Raw genomic sequence first — 16,937 nt, 5'->3', positions numbered from 1 at the left:
AGTTTTACAGGATTTAAAAGAATTCTCAGATCAGAAGTTATTCCTAGAAAATCCAAACACTGATAAAATGCTGAAAGTGCATGCAAATACACTAGGCATGTGTCCCTTTTATGTTCAATATTATCTGACTTTTAAGAACATCTTAGTTTAGGCTAGGTCATAATGGTTTTGGATTCTGTTCTCTACTCTGTAGGGCTGCTTAGAACACTTGATAAAATGACATAAATTGATTAAGCTAATTATGCTTCAGGAAAACACTGAAATCACTCAAAATCACTTCAATCCTCTGTTTTTTATCATGAACCACCAAGCATTTTCTTTCTTATGTTGGATAGACCTGTTCAGGACACTTTCTATTTGGGGATTGCTACTACTGTTCCCTCTTCAAAAAATACTGAACATACATAGCCATTCAGCTTTACTTCCTAAAAAAAAAAAAACCCAAATCAAAAGTATTTTCCTTCCTTCATGAGGACAGTAACATTTCATGTGTAAATACTTTCTGAATTTTTCCTCAATTTAAAAAATGCCATTAGAGTCTTGCTTCTTATAGCGTCAAGCATACGGTGAAATAATATTTTAAAGAAGAATCAGTACTCATATTTGCAGAATACTTGCAGGAAAGAGATGCTGCCTACTAAATTAGGAAATTCTTGTCTTGTTTCACTGACATAAGGTATGATTTCTAAAGACAGATGTTTCCTTTCTAAAGGGTGTTTTCCTTACACTGCTCATAGAACATAAGGCAAACTGATTTATACATTGGGCAGTCTAAAGAAACTAATTTGTAATCAGTCAACCAGCCTGTAAGTCAGCATACTGGTATACATCTTCCTCACTGTGCCCTAAAACGTGTTTTTACAGAAATGTAGGGAACTTTTCACAGAACTTCAGCTGAAAGAAACACCTTTAACATGACAAAGTATAACTTTTTTAGGAACATTAAGCTCAGTACAATATTCACACAATCTTTTCCTTCAAAGATGCATGTGAAATTGCTCTTGCTTTACTAGTAACAAATTGCAGACATAGAAAAAGATTGAAGTTAATTTTAGTGATGTATGAAAAGATTAATGTCTTAGAAATAAAGAGACTATGTGTGATAATTTGGAATGCAGAAATAATAGGACTGAATACTGATATTCATAAGCTAATAGTATATCTTAATTAGAACTGAAAAGTAATAAGATGGCACTCTTGTGTTACAGAGGGTGAGAGTCAGATACCTAAACATAGGTGCTTATGATCAGCCAGAGATGCTTGGATGTTCTGCCTCTCCTACACATTCCAGAAGGGTGAGGACTTCCTGCTAGGTCTTCTGTCTGTCAGCTCTTGCATATACCTTATACTATCCCAAGGTGCTTCAAATTGCCTCAGATACCTGTGTTTCTGCATTTAAATCACATCCTGGAACCTAAATTAAATTTAGACTTTTTTGGGCTTTCACTGACTTATGTCAGTGAAGTAAAAACAACAGGAGTAATGTTAATGGGCTTTTGATAGCATGTGATGCTGCTTATGGCAAGTACAGTTTATACAATTTGCCCACTACATGTTCTGCAAGGTTTTTTTAACAGAACTTCAAAATAAAAGTTAATAAAAGACAATAGTTGGAAATTATATTTAAAAAAAATGTATGTCAGAACTTACAGAAAAGCAGTCAGTGCAACTTTAATAACAATTTTCCTGTTCTTTTAAAACCTCAATAATACGGCAATAATCTGACCTAAAGCCTGTTCTTTCTCTCAGAATTTAACATTCACTTTCCTTTGTATCAAAATAGTATTTGTCATAATAAGATGCAAAGTAACTGAATGCTATGTAACACAACATGACACAATACCATTAACAGAATACATTTAAAGAACAACACTCTTTTATTCTCAAATTAGATAGCCACCATCATTTCAGAGAACAGGTATCTAATTATAAGTATGTGTGTGGACTCATGCAGAGCAGACAATGAGATGTCTTGGCTACTTGCAAACCAGCAGATACTGTGGTTCACTGAATCTCCAGATTGTTTGAGGGCAGTTTGTCACATCTCTAGATATTTCTTTAATGAGCTTTTTTTGCATTTACCAAGCTCCATGTTCATTGTTTTGTAAAAATTCTATTTGTTCATCTCCAGTCTAATATTGTTGAACTTTTCCAAGCAAAATTGGCTAGCTTCTGAGGATATATACATATAAAAATATATAAATTTTAACATTGTAAAGATTTTCTGTGGACAAATTAGACCAATAGCAGTAAATTTACGCTGTTGAATTGAAACATCATAACAAGAAAGATGACCGGAATTATCCACTTAGTTCAAGTAGTGGCAAAATAGGACACCAGAGAGAAATTTATGGTAGTTTCTACAATACCTATTATCCTATTTAGGCCCTGATCCTATAATTGGGTTTGCCCAAGTGGATCTGATTGCAGGACAAGAGCTATATATCGTATGCTTTTCAGGGTACAGGCAATTGGGATTTTTTTTGTTGTTTGAGTTTTTTTTTTTTATGTTATAGGTGAGGCCTAGAGCAAAGCAGATACTACTGCTGCAACAAAAGATAAAATATTGAAATAAGTCAAGAAAAAATTTTCCAGTTTTCAGTGTGTAATGAAGGTCTGTAGATATAGTTCGTCAGCATGGGCTATGAAAATAAGATGTTGAAAGATAAAGTGTGTATCCAGAGAGTCTGGAGCTTTATTTCAGACCATGGTAGAAATACAGAGGGATTTTTGCCTTAATAATAACCACAGCTCAATACTGCTTTATCAAAGCATCTCTGAAATTTCAGCATGGGCAGGCCAGAATCTGAGTGTAAATAGTAATACTTAATATCTCACACTTCTCCAAGACTTTTCAACCAAGGATGTTAAACTGCTTTACAAATATTAATTAAGGCTTAATTAAGTAATTAATCAACTGTGTCATATTACTTTATAATTATGATTTATATTGCTCCAAGTGTGTGGTAGGCAATTTGCAGATATATGAATGAATCTTGTCCTGAAATGTAGAAATTTAGATAATGTGGTCTTTCCTTGTTAATCATGACCCACGGAACCAAATATTTCTCCCTGCTCATCTTCAAACTCTGTACTATGGCCATTATCAATTAAGAACAAATATCTAGCAACCTCTGTGTAGGACAAGGTCCTATCCATGAAGATTTTTGTGGTGGATTTCTTTTAACAATCTTTCCCTCCTTCCCTCCTCCCAGAGCTGGGAAGAGCTGCAGTGCCTGTGGCTATGCAATCCAGGTATTTACAGCTTTTCTGAGATCTCTTTGTTCTGTGACACCTTGGGAAACACAGTCTAGGCAATGCTCTACACCACTGGCATAACTTAAAAACATTTCCAAGACCAATGGGTTAACTGTGTTGCAGTGTGACTGGCCCTGCTCAGTAACATGGCTACCATTCAGCAGTGTAAACTCCCTATCTCTGCAAAGGGCTACCGACCTAATTTAACAGTTCTGTGGAAATAGCTGCACTTTCCAAAGAATGCTTCTTAAGAAATGTTCTTCCATAGCTTCCCTCTTTAGTAGTCCCTGAAAAATATAGCTGACCTCATTCTTATAAACTGATCTTTCACACAAAAGTTAGCACAAAATACTGCTCATATAGTACTGATTCTTTCTACAGTTGATAAAATAATACATATCGAAGCACACTCACATGAACACGTTGCCTGAGGTTAAAGAAGAGGAAATAATTTTATGTAATAATCACAGCAAATAATTTGGTGAGTTCTATTCACGTGGTGTAGTTTTTGAAGAGATAGTATGGAAATTTTTTTCCTCTAATCTACACAAGCACCAAGTGGCTCAAACTGACTGCTCAGTGTCCCAGAAATGCATAGTTCACAGTGCACATCTGGGGGTGCAACGCATGTGTGGGGTCACAGCCGCATGATAACACTGCAGCTGTCCTTCTTTGCTTGCCTGAAAAGGGCCTCCCACTACTGAAAGTTGATAGGTCTATTTCTCATTGTTGTTTTTTTTTCATGGGATCACAACTGTTCTTCAGATACAAGTAATCCAATAAGAGATTTCTTCTCGGACTGTGAAGACTAGCTTAATGGAGATAGAATTCAACTGTGACTAGAAAGAAGGGTTCATTTCCTCATCTGGCTTAGATTTCTAAAATCATTAGCCTGCTATTACTTAATATTTATCAAATATTAAGCTTTTGCTTTTATTTATAAAACGTTATTATTTATTAAATATTAAGATTTTACCTTCAAAGCACAGACCTACAAAGCACTGTCGGGATGTGGTGAAAATAGAATTAATTTGTGATTGTGAAGCTTTCCCCTATTACCACAGTGTTGAAGGTCACACGAGTGAAACAAATTAAAAGGCCATTTCTTCTAATCAGTATGCATCTTTACCACTTGCTATTAACATTTTTTCCTTAAAAAAAACCAAACCAAACCAAAAACCCCCACACTGGTAAGACATTTGCCATCTTACCTAAGTGCCATACAAAAAACCTTGGTATTTTATAAGGGGTTAATTGGATTATATGGAATAGATTTAGATGTGGTTAAATAACAATCTGTTAAAGGTTCCTATAATTTTAAACAAGTCTGAAAACACATGAATGAAAAAAATCCTAAATATGCACTAGAACTTGTAATGATATGAGTCTTCCAATAAAGGGAGTCTGCATTCGTGCCCTAATTATATTTTGAAATGTTAGACTCTAATCCATTATTAAAATAATAAATAGAATATTAAATTTTTTCACAACATTCTTAGGAGTAAATCTTCTGGATATTAACTACCCTTGGTGTTTGCACTGAGAAATCTGTACCCACATTTGAAGAAATAAGCAAATTGCCTGGTTTTAATGGATTTTAATCGAATCCTGAGGAAGCAGAAATTGAAGCACCTTTACTGGTGCTCATAGGAGGAAGAAATAAAAATAACAAAACATTACAAATCTCAACTCATATTCTATTTTAAAGCTAAAAAATTCCTGCAAATACTGGACTGCAACTGGTGGATGATATACATGAACTAGGTAATTTTCTACTATGTACGCTATTTCTATGAATTTCCTTGGGGACTCTTCTTCCTCCTTTTTTTATAAAGAGCAAAATAATGCAGGAATTAAGACAGGAAGCAGAGGATTTGAAACAATGCACTTGAAATTCCACAGTTTTACCTTTTAGGGAGAAAGAGATGAACTGAACTAAAAGGGAATTAGTACGTTCATGATTTCTAGGAAAATTCATGCATATATCATTTTATATGTAATACGTTATTTTTTGTTTTGATTCAAAGAGGTAATTATTACTACTAAAATATTCCTACTTAGTTAACATGATATTTTGATGGACTTTGAAAACCTAAAGGTAAAAGGCTGAAAGTCTATCATGAACATCAGGACATAGAGCAGATTCTCTAGCAGATTAACTGCCTTGATAAAATGAGGTTATATTTCTTCTTGCCTGTATACAGGCTGTTCGTGTTCATGGGTATATAATTTGGCAATATTGCCTGAAGAAAATGAAAAGATACAATTAAACTGTAAAATAAGATTTTACTAATTCTCTCAGATATATCTGTGAATCACTACTTCATGTCAGTTATAGTTGCAGATAAACAGGTCAGAAATAGGCCTTTTATTTTTTTTAAATATTTCAAAACTTCCAAATTATGGCAAAGGAAAATGGACATGTGCTTGTTGAAGAAAAAGATAAAAAATATTTTTTACCTATTCCTAAAAGAAAGCAGCAATTGTCACCATTATAAGACTTACCAGTCATAGATATACAAAAGAAAAAACATTTTAAATATTCAATATTCATGCCAAATGTATGCTTCAAGACATATTTCATTTGAATTTTTTTGTTTCATTCTAATCTTTGAAGGATTCAGCAAAGTTATAGCACAAAACATTGTCGTTGCTAGAAGCTCCTTATTTATTACTGTAGCTGCTCTTTATCTTTTTACACTGTAGTAGCCACTGTGCATCAGCAGCTTTTCTGGCACTGCATTGTCTAGAACTGCTAAGGAAGATGTCTGTTCAGTAAGAATCTGTCTAGCACATTATTCTGATATGCTCCATAAGTTAGCAGATCAATATTAAAAAAAAAAATCTTTCTGATATTGCATGTGTTTTGTTGCTTCAACCATTTAACATTTGTGAGCTGCCTTCAGTAATTTCTTTAACGAGATTGTTGTGGTTTTCTTCTGCAAATGTAACTGTCAGGCATTTTACATTTGTCCCTACTAATAATTCCCCGGGCCTTTATTAAAGAGATTTACAGATTTCTTAAATCCACAATCCTGCATCACTCAGATACACAGTTCTAATAAAATGATAAATTAGATTTTATTCTTTGCCTTATCCTTACAAATGAACAAATTAAAAAAATGTTTACTGAGCAGTCTGGTAGAAGGTTACAAATTAAACACTAGTATTTGCCAGCCCTTTTGATAAAAGCAATACAGAAACACATGAAGCAATATACAATGCTACATTTTAAAGCACATTTTTCAAATCAAATTGAAAACTTCTGAAGAGAAAAGAAAACCTTGACTGTAAACATGATTTTTATCCAAGACATGAGGATGAATGCTCACACAGTATTTTCTTGCAGCTGTTTTGGTTGGAAGGATTAGGGTTTTTTTTTTTATATTTCCTTAAGAAAAATTGCTAAATTGTTAGTGGTTATTTTGCACAGTTCTTGCTATCAGTTCATTTTAATAGATACAGTCAAGGAAATGAGCTTAAGAAAAATATTTTTGAAATATTATAACAAATTTAAAACTCTAGCCATAAAACAAAGAGAAACATTACTGTACTTTGGAGTATTTTGGTGAATAGCAAACATGGAAACCTGGATGATTTTAACTCTCCGTGCCTTCCTTTCTACCTGAGTCCTTTCCACCTTCTCTCCATAATGCCATGTTGGAGTACATCCTGCTTAGCCTCCAATCAACATTTCAAGCACTGGGATCATGTTTGATATTGTCAGATGGCCTGGAAAATTAAAAACCCAATTAAAGGCTCAGCACGCGGGTCAGCTCTTCTGCATATCAAAAGACCTCCTCTGGCTATTCTGCTCAAATTGTATCTGTTAACAGCTCACTTTGCAGAGAGTGAAATAGCACAGCGTTTATGAGTAATAAGTACCTTCCAGCTGATACATTTCAAACACAAACCACTTTCATGGCCCCGGCAAAAAGTACAAGTCATAATCAAATTGTCAATTTTTTCCTGCGAGATGCATAGATCCATTGTAACTGTGATTGTTAAAGAAGGAAATGCATTTTATTCACACATTGGGGAAAAAAAGATGCACATTTTCCCTACAATTAAAGATTTTTTGTCACTTTTTTACATTGCCTTTCCTTTACATTTCTAAGTAGTTACTATAATTGATTTTCGGGTTGCATTCAGGTTTTTTTCATCGTTGTTTTTAGTTTTGTGGGTTTTTTTTTTTTTTTTTTTGGTAGGAGAATCATTTATAGTTGTTATGTAGTGGAAGAAATGGTTGAAGTCAATAGCATTTTTGTTTAGCTGGGGTATTAATGTTCACCCAAATGTTTATAATGTGAATGTGCAAAGCACTAAAAGCTTTCGAGCTAAATGCAAATTAGCAGAGCACTCAAATGACATTTTTAGAAGGAGTTTTCATCTGTCAATGTGGCATAATATTAAGTCAAACTAAAGTCACTACTTCAGCTACTGGCCATTTGAAAAAAATTCATAAGATACTAGGGTTGACAGAAAAGAAAACAAACTACATAAATATTTTTCAACATATTATATTAACCAAGCAGCTGCTAGAAGATTTCACAAGAAGTTAGCATATAATGTCTCCCTTTAGAATATATTTTGAGTGTATGCAATGTCAAAAATCTAAATCCCTGGGTTTTGCATAATGCATTAAGGTCCACATCTGAGACTAGAAAGATTTTTCAAAGCAATGTCATGTGATGAAATAACACATGCTTCACTCAGGAAAAAGAAAAATCAAGGAATATTATGAGTTAGAAAAAATGCAAACAGCTTAATATTCTGGAGTGTTAATCCATGGAATGCAAATGCATTAAATGCCACTAATCTAATTGGATTTTTTTTAAAAATCATTTATTTACAGCAAACAGATTTTTCTGGTTTTCATTTTTTTTGTGGGTTTTTTTAACAAATGGGCAACTGTTAATCATAAGAAACTGTCAAGTGAGTTTAAAGATTAGAAGCTCACAAAAGCAAAAAATCTGACACTTATGGCTGGAAGTCCATCTTTTACCCACACCCGTGGAGCAGAGGTGCTGCACTGCATTGGTGATGTGCAGGCTCTCTCTGTGTTCCAGCCCTTCCCAACACTCCAGCAGCATGGAAGGTGGTGCAGCTGTAGTTTCCATGCATGTTACCAGTTTGTGTGCTGGTACACTCATCAGTTTGCCCTTTTGGAACTATTAGGTGCAACTCACAATTTCGAGTCAAAACCCCTGGTTCGTAGTTGCATTACGAAATGAGGAGGAAACACTGAAATGGGAACAGAAGTTTCAGCAGTCAACCCTTCAGGATTTTAGCTGCTCTTCACATAATTTGCACATCTTCAACTTATCTTCATGTTATGTTTTCAGGATGAGCTGAGCAGCCCATATCTGTGGGGCCATGTTCCTCATGGGGGCCAACATGACTGCCTTTGGGCCCCATGGATCCAGGAACAGTAATGGGCACCAGCATAAAGACTTTAGAGCTGTGACAACTTAAGCCTGTTAAAGAACAACATATTGCATATTAATAGGCAATTTAAAATAATTATGTGCTTTAATATTTTCTAAAGAGCAGTTACTTGTCTTTTGAAAGTTTCATACTTCTTATAGAAAAGAAAGCAAGTGCTTTTTCAGAGAAACAATGTATAATAATATGTCAGTAAAGATTGAGCAATTTTGAGTAGTGATGGGTGAAAAGGACATTATGTTCTTTTTTCTTGTCATGGTCGGTATTTTTCTGTCAGTTGGCAAAGGCTGCACTCAGCAAGAAGAAGCTAAAGACCTGCATTGAGAGACACGAGGGTGACAGCTAACCTGACAGGTCAGAAGATGACTGCAGAATTAGCCTTACTTTAATTCTCACTAAAATTCACAGCTCCTGACGAGGAAATGGGAAAAAGAAATTTCCTTACACATTTTCTTTTCATTTCATGTGCAGATTATACATATTCTGCTTCCATTAACAAGAAGGAGATTGTGCTTTACGCAGCTCTATATTTAAGGGCAAAAGACCAAGCAGATGACAGGAGTGACCCTTCTCTTGTCTTATGATCACTGCCAGTTTGACATGACACTAATTAGACTGCCTTAATCTAAACCCAGTTAGTTCTGCATGCTTGCAGCAAAATCTCTGTAAACCTGAACATAAATTGCCTTGGGCCTTTGTCTTCCTAAAATACATATACACACATATACACACTCTCATAATCCAGTACTGATAGTCTTAATACAGGAGACTACTGCATATGTTATTCTTAATTTTCAACTTTACAATTACCTTCCACTCTTGTTGCAGAATGTTATACAGTATACATGCCCACAGAGTCAGAGGAGCTGTAAGGAGATTGTTTCGTAGTTCATAAAAAAATACATGCTGCACACAATCTGAAATAGCCTGTGGTTGGTAAGCCTAGACACAGTTTACATTTTTCTTTAACAGTGAAATACAATTGTGGAAGTATTAAGTGAAATGCACACAAACCAATGTCATTTAAAAGAAGATCTTAATTTTGGAAAATTAGCCTACATACAAATTAGTTAGAAAATTTACCATTCTTAGTAGATAAAAAAATAACTAAAAATATTCTGTTTTGAAAAGTCAAGGGACAAAAATATGATTAGAAATATAACTGTGGGTACTCAATAACAACAAACTGATTTGGACTACAAAACTGTTAAAATTGATTGTTAGTAGATCCACAAGTAACTTCTGAATGTTTCACGTTCAACTTTATTTGTTATAACATGATTAATGTGTTGCAGAAATAAATTTATTCTTAGCTAATTGCAAATATAACACTTGAAAGGTATAATGTTCCTTTAAAAATGAAAATGAATTTGGTTTATGTTGTGCTGTTATTATCTGTACCAATTCTCCTTAATGCTCAGCTCTGTGGTATTGTTTGATTGATTTTGGAATTGCAGGGGTTCTTTCTTAAACAATTAAATAGAAAGTTTAATGAAAGAAAGCTTTCAAAATGAGATCTCTGCACTTGACTAAAACAAACAAATACTAAGGTATAAATCTAATTATTCGTCCTAGCCAAAGAACTGATTTAAAGCATTATCATTCACTGTTTGGTCCAGAAGAGGACTTTTTTTTTTTTAATCTGTGTGCAGTTGTGGATTGCTACTTGAGACTGGTTTTTCCCCTCTCTTTTCCAGGTTTGCATAGCAACTAAATTGAACAATGGGAAAATTACCACTGAAGACAGTAAAGAAGATGGATTAATGAATATTAAAATGTTGTCGTTCATGCTTAAACAATATTCTACCAACCTTTTCTGTGTAATTTAACTATAAAAACAAGCATAAATAGTATATAGCATTTCATGAATGGGACCCTTAGGCTTATTCATCTGAGCATGTTTAACTTACCAAGTTTAAATATTTTCAGAACTGATCCTGGGACCGAGAAACCTTCATCACAGCACAGCATTTAAAATGATACATATGTAATACAATAAAATGTCCATTTATATGCTCATACTAGGCACAAGGGAAATCCTTATAGGAAAGAATTCTAAAATCAAAAGGGGCCTATTCTCTTATTGGTGCACAAGAAATTTGGATACCTAACTCCCATTGCTGCTGATGAGACCAGGTCTTCCATGTATCGGTGGGACTACACATACTCAGCAGAATGGTGTCCCTGCACATGTTAAACTGCAAAAACGTTCCATAGGTTTACCTTGTGCAGCTGAATAATGGGAGAGAACTGCAGTCCTGGACTATCCCATCATGGCCTCAGACAAGCAAGTCCTCACAGACTTAATTTATGCTGTCCATTACCCATCCATACACAAAACGTGGATAACAGTAATCCTTTGGAGCTCGGAAGAAAGTTGCCTGAATTTTCTGACTCTAGTAATTTTCAACTGGGCACCAAGATTTCAGAGCAGGTAGGAACCCTCTTGTATAGCTAGGTTGTCTTTTATCACCTCAAGGGCACTTAAAGAAAGTGTGGGAGAAGGTGGTGTGTGTGTTTGTGGATGAATGGATTGAGTCAATAAACAGCAAGAAATAAGAAAACTAAAGTAAACTAACAGCAGCACTGTAACAAAACAAGATCGGGGCAGACAGAAGCAGGGAAAGAGCAGTAAGAACATGCTACATGATATCTGAAGGCATCGACAGTTTTGACAAGTGTGGTCGGTTTGGTCCATCAAAGAGATGGTCATGTGCAACTGCACACTTGTTATTCAGTCTTTTCAGTTTGCAATTAAACATACCAATTGGAGCTACTAATAACTCTCCTGAATGTGGATCACAGTACCCCTGGGAAGAAGTCTGTAGGATGTTCTATGCTGTTCCCCACCCCCAACTCCTTTTTTTTCAGGGTCACACTGAAAGCCCATTTTCACAAACAGAAGTCTCTGCTGAGTTTTGATGGCTTTTGATCAGGCACTAGCCCTTCAGCACTGCCGGCCACTGTGGCAAAATTGACCACAGCAACATTAAATTATTCTGACTCATTCTGGCTGTGCAACTAGGATCCATAACATCTGAAGACATTTCTAAGATGATTTCACAATACAGGACAGAAGGACACCTGAGCCCAAGTTCTTTATAGCTACTTATAATAAATGGAAATCCATTAAAATCTGACCACCATACTAGTTTTGTATTTGCATATCTGATGAGAAGGCTGTGCTACAAAATTGTCTGTTTTAATTGTTTACATCATGTGTTCTGGTTTAATAGCTTAACTACTACAGAGGATATTGTAACTTTGAGCTTTCATTCAATGACTGCTAAAAGCACTCATCAGGTATGAAAGACTGAAATTAAAATTAAAACTGTTTGTTGACAGGAAGAATAAATCTCATAAGACCTTTATGTGCAACATGTTGAGTCAGAAATTATTCACAGACAAAAAGCAGGTATTGATTTTAGCAAATTAAGAAAACTAGAATATGTATCAGGACCTATTTAAATATCCTAAATACCACTTAATAACATGAGCTGCTGGCTCTGCAAAATTCTGGAAATGCACCCTGCCGCTTGTACTAATTGGTGGGAAATTCAGGTCTGTGTCAAAGACAACTAATTGTCTGATGAAAATAGCTTGTTTCTGACATCAGTACATACCACACCCCTATATCACACGAGGAGGGTTTCAAGAAGGTGTTATATATTGTCATAGTAATTATAATTGCGTTATATGTATCCAAGGTACAGAACCCATATAAGGTGATGGCATAAAAGAGAGTCTTATAAATGAGACTGTAGGGCATTTAACTAAACAATTGCATGCAGAATAAAGAGCTTACATAAAAGTGTATATTATGCAGATGTTAGAAACCTGTGTCTCTGAGAAGACACTATTTTGACCATAATGCATTCTGTCATGTGAGATAAAATGCAGAGAACATTTACATTTCTCCCACTCACTGAGCTTCTACCACACGGCTTGCATTTTTCTCACATCAATAGGCATCTTTTTAAACATTATATTTTTGTCTGTCTCTCTTGATGGTAAATAAAATTCAATAAATAAAATACTTTATAATAAATATGTTAGATTTAAGAAGCAGTTGTGATAAAATTATCACAAATTTTCAAAAATTATTTGTTAAAAACAAATAAATCTGACAAGATTTGTAGACAAGCTCAAAATATATTAATATATTGTAGATGATGCACAATAACATAAAGATCCAAAAGGACATTTGCACAGCTTTTCCTACTGCTTAACATACTGCTAAGACAAATAATCAACAGAATTTGGACCCACTGACTCTGTGGATCAGATCAACATATGACTGCTGCAACAGCATGACTTGCCAGTGCATTTCCAACCAGCCACAGTTACAGATAGATACTGAATAGCAGGGGACGTGTTCACTACAAAATTATCAACAAGTCTAGTGTCACTTGGAATCCTGTTATAGATCACTAAATAGTTCTATCAATATTAAACCCAAAGCAAATTCTTTTGCATTTACCCAACCAGACTGGTGTACTTGACAAACCAATAATTTGTAATAAAATATAATTAGCGTATGCAATTTAAATGTCCTACTGTGCTCCTAGTAATAATCTCCTTTTAGGTAATTTGAAATTGCACAGTTAGTGTGTATCATCTTAGAGTTAAGCAAATAGAAAACTTACTGAAAAACACTTCCTCAGTGTCTTTCTACATTTTTGCTTCTATCTTCTGCAGGGTGTCTATTTCTCAAATATTATTCCTAGCTTTCTTTTTTTTTGCTTTTGAGAGTGCAAAGCATATAAAAGCAAAGAATCTTGCTGTATAACTTAATTGCTTTTATTTGATTTTCTACTTATCGGATTCCTGCTTTTTTCTGAGTGACTACTTTAAAAGAATTCTTTTAGTATTTTATTATTACTTCCTTTATGAAACTGCAAAGAAAATCAAATAGGTAATGTACTTTTTGGCATTTTTAGAAATGCACAATAAGAAAGACCCCAGTATTGATTCAAAGAGCTTACAATACAGATTAGCCTAGACAAGAGATTATTATTATTATTATTATTATTATTATTATTATTATTATTATTATTATTATTATTATTATTATTATTATTATTATTATTACTATTATTATTACTATTATTATTTACTTTTGTGTAAGATAGTTCCACAATGTCAGGCAAATAAAGTGAACCCAGACCTTTCCATTCTCAGACCAATGGCTAATCCCAAAGCACAAGGCTCAAATATACACTTTCATTTGTACATATTTTAATCAGGTGCAATACCTTACATATGGAAACCCAAACAATTGATGTGTAGTAGCTACACCTATTTCACATTTAAGTTTTTAATTTAAAAAAAAAAAAAGTAGCTTTATAATATTAGTAGTTAGTAGTTTTATAAGACAAATATGCAACCCCACTGAAACGGCAGGGTTTCATGAGCACTCGCCATCCCAGCTATTCACTTTCCTCCAGTCATGCAAAGCAAGTCCCTTAAACCATAGAGTGAACATGTCTTATTTCAGATCAGATGAGTTTTGCATGGTGTGTCACGGAGCTAGATGGAGGAGCAGGTTGAGGATAGACCATAACTGCAGGAAAGTATTAAAGGCTAATATAATTTTCTTATTCTCCTTTTAATGTGATGTCAGGCTGTATCTGCAGGCATGCTTACGCTTGTGTGAACTGGAGATAAATTACAATGGCAAGATCCATTGCTGTGAGAAACTATTTTCTTCTACCTGCTAGAGAGTGACAAAGACTTCCTTAAGCTTCAGAGAGGCATTCCCTATTTGAAATGGTGCTGCTGCTGCCACATCTCTCAATTTCCTCAACAAAATGCAAGGCAGTGCTCTTTACCAACTAGTGAAGGCAAGTTGCTTCACACTCATCTCAGTGTTTGATCTATGTGTGTACAATTACATACTGCTCAGAGGCCAGTTATCCATGGCAGTCTTCAGCATTCCCCAATAGGCTTGACTATTCCAAATGTTCTGCATGATCCATTGCCATTCACAAGCTAACCATTGCTCACTCAAGAGCCAATTAACACCCAAGTTAAAGGGCTTCTCAAATAGATATTGTTTTCTTATGTCACAAAGGACAAAGCACTATTTGATACTATAGTATTACTATACTGAGTGTAGTAAGACTTCTTGCAGAGTAGTTTGAGTATAGTTGGCTACGTCTTGAGTCTGGGAGCTGTCTTAAATGCCAAAATTCCCTTCAGCTCAATTTTTGTTCCTGAAGTGATGTCAAGTTTAGAACTTTAACACAATGTATTAAATTTGTCAAGCCCTTCAAAACACAAAATTGACTTTAGAACATGAAATAGTCAGAAAGAAATTAGCTTTTTGTAAGTTTTTATATTTGTCTTCTGGAATCTGAGCCTTCAATTCTAACTTTCAAGCTTTAGTTCATTGGCACAAGAGATGGAATACCTACACTTTAAAATACAAAATCCCCAAATATCAGACACTTGCTAATACATGTCATTTGGTTTTATTACTCCATGCAAAGCAGATAAAATATCATGATATCTGTTATGCATTAAGGGTTTTTGGAGCAATGGCCTTGCAGGAATTGTCTAACGTGATGATCTGAAACTCAGAGACTGATACTTTTAAAAATATGAAAAAAATCAGAACTTTATGTTGAAGCTCTTTATATGGCTTAGGCATCTATAGCACTGAAATGTAATATATCTATAGCACTAGGAGGAGTAGAAAGGGACCAACTGAATTGGAAGATGGAGGAGACATTTTACTCCTTGCAGAAGGCTCAAAAACATCATTACTACACCACCACTACTATGACTAATAGTCATACTTTAAATTTTGATAGCATATTTTAGAATACTTCTTAAAAATACTTAAAAGTAATGTTCCTATTAAGATTACACTGAGAAACAATATTTATTTTTAATTAAATTATTTTAATCTTTTTCTTGAAAAAGAAAGGTTCAGCTGTTTTTGAAATATTTTCCTCACAATGAAAAATGGCTTAATAATTACAGTCTTATATTTGGTGAAGAAGCTTAAATGCAGTTGCCCAAACTTACAAATTATAAAATAAATTTCAGTTCAATATAGTCCTGCATTTTTTAATGCTATTAAAACTTCATAGGCTTCAAAACAGAATAGATATAGCTTTAACATTTAGAAAAAACTCTGCATGTAGTCAGCAATCATTTCTTAATCTTGGAGACAAACCTGCAATAGTTTTAATACTCATGAAATTCTGAGCATTACAAGTTACTCAATCAGGCTGACTAGTTCCACTTCTTTTGAGATAGGTTTTTCTGATGTCTCGACTTCTCACTGTTGAAGCTCCTTAAGTTTCTTTGTACTATCATGTGCATGTAGTGGAACTAATTTTTTCTGCAAAAAGGATTTCTGGTTAGAAATCTGTTTCCTTGCCCTTGCCTTTTCAGAATCCTGCCAAAGAGAGATAGATGGACTATGGTGCAACAAGGATGTCATAGGAATGGCAAAGGAGATGTCTACATAGGCTACAACTTTCTCTTTTAAGCAATTGCCACACATTCTGCCCTGCTAAACACCTACCTTTACAGCAGAAGTAATTCCTGGAAAACTTTGGTTTTAACTAGTATTCAGTGATCTTAGGAAGTACTTAAGTAATAAAATCATCAACAAATATTTTGTCTAAAGGAATATACAGGCGGACAAGTTTTGAAAAAGCACCAGTGGTAATTTTCCCCATTGAAACTAGTCCAAATTCCCACTGGTTTCCAATGGGACTGCAAATAGAGTCATGTCTCATCCTGTTACTCATTTTAACATTCTTTTAGAATAACTGTCATTTTGATTATTTCAGTGTCTAGGAAAAATAGTGGCCTACCATGACTCTGCTATGTCATGTCTCCAAACAGAGATATTTTTCTCTATTTTAATCTTATAAATCCACTAGAACACCTATATTTAGCTATTAGACATATAGTTTGGGTTTGTTTACATGGTAAAGAATTGTACTTTTTAAAAACTGTTATAGCAAGATTTTAAAAAGTTTTCCACATTTAAAGGTCTGGTCTCGGACTTGGATGACTCCAGTTTCAGTTCCCTACAGTGCCAAGCACACTTCTGATTAGATCTACAAAGGCAGGCCCACATAGGATATCTTACAAAAATATGGTCTTTATTCCAGGATCTAGGCAAACACTGCAGTAAGTCTCCATGAGAATGCCATCAGGACTTTTCAAACACATGGTCTCTGTTGCTCACTCCTCCTGCCTCTATGAACCCT

Source organism: Manacus candei, unplaced genomic scaffold, assembly GCF_025592945.1.
Source record: "Manacus candei isolate 608988 ecotype Guabito, Panama unplaced genomic scaffold, ASM2559294v1 h1tg000033l, whole genome shotgun sequence".
NCBI lineage: Eukaryota > Metazoa > Chordata > Aves > Passeriformes > Pipridae > Manacus > Manacus candei.
The sequence above is the reverse complement of the archived record's forward strand: the minus strand, read 5'-3'. Positions refer to the sequence as shown.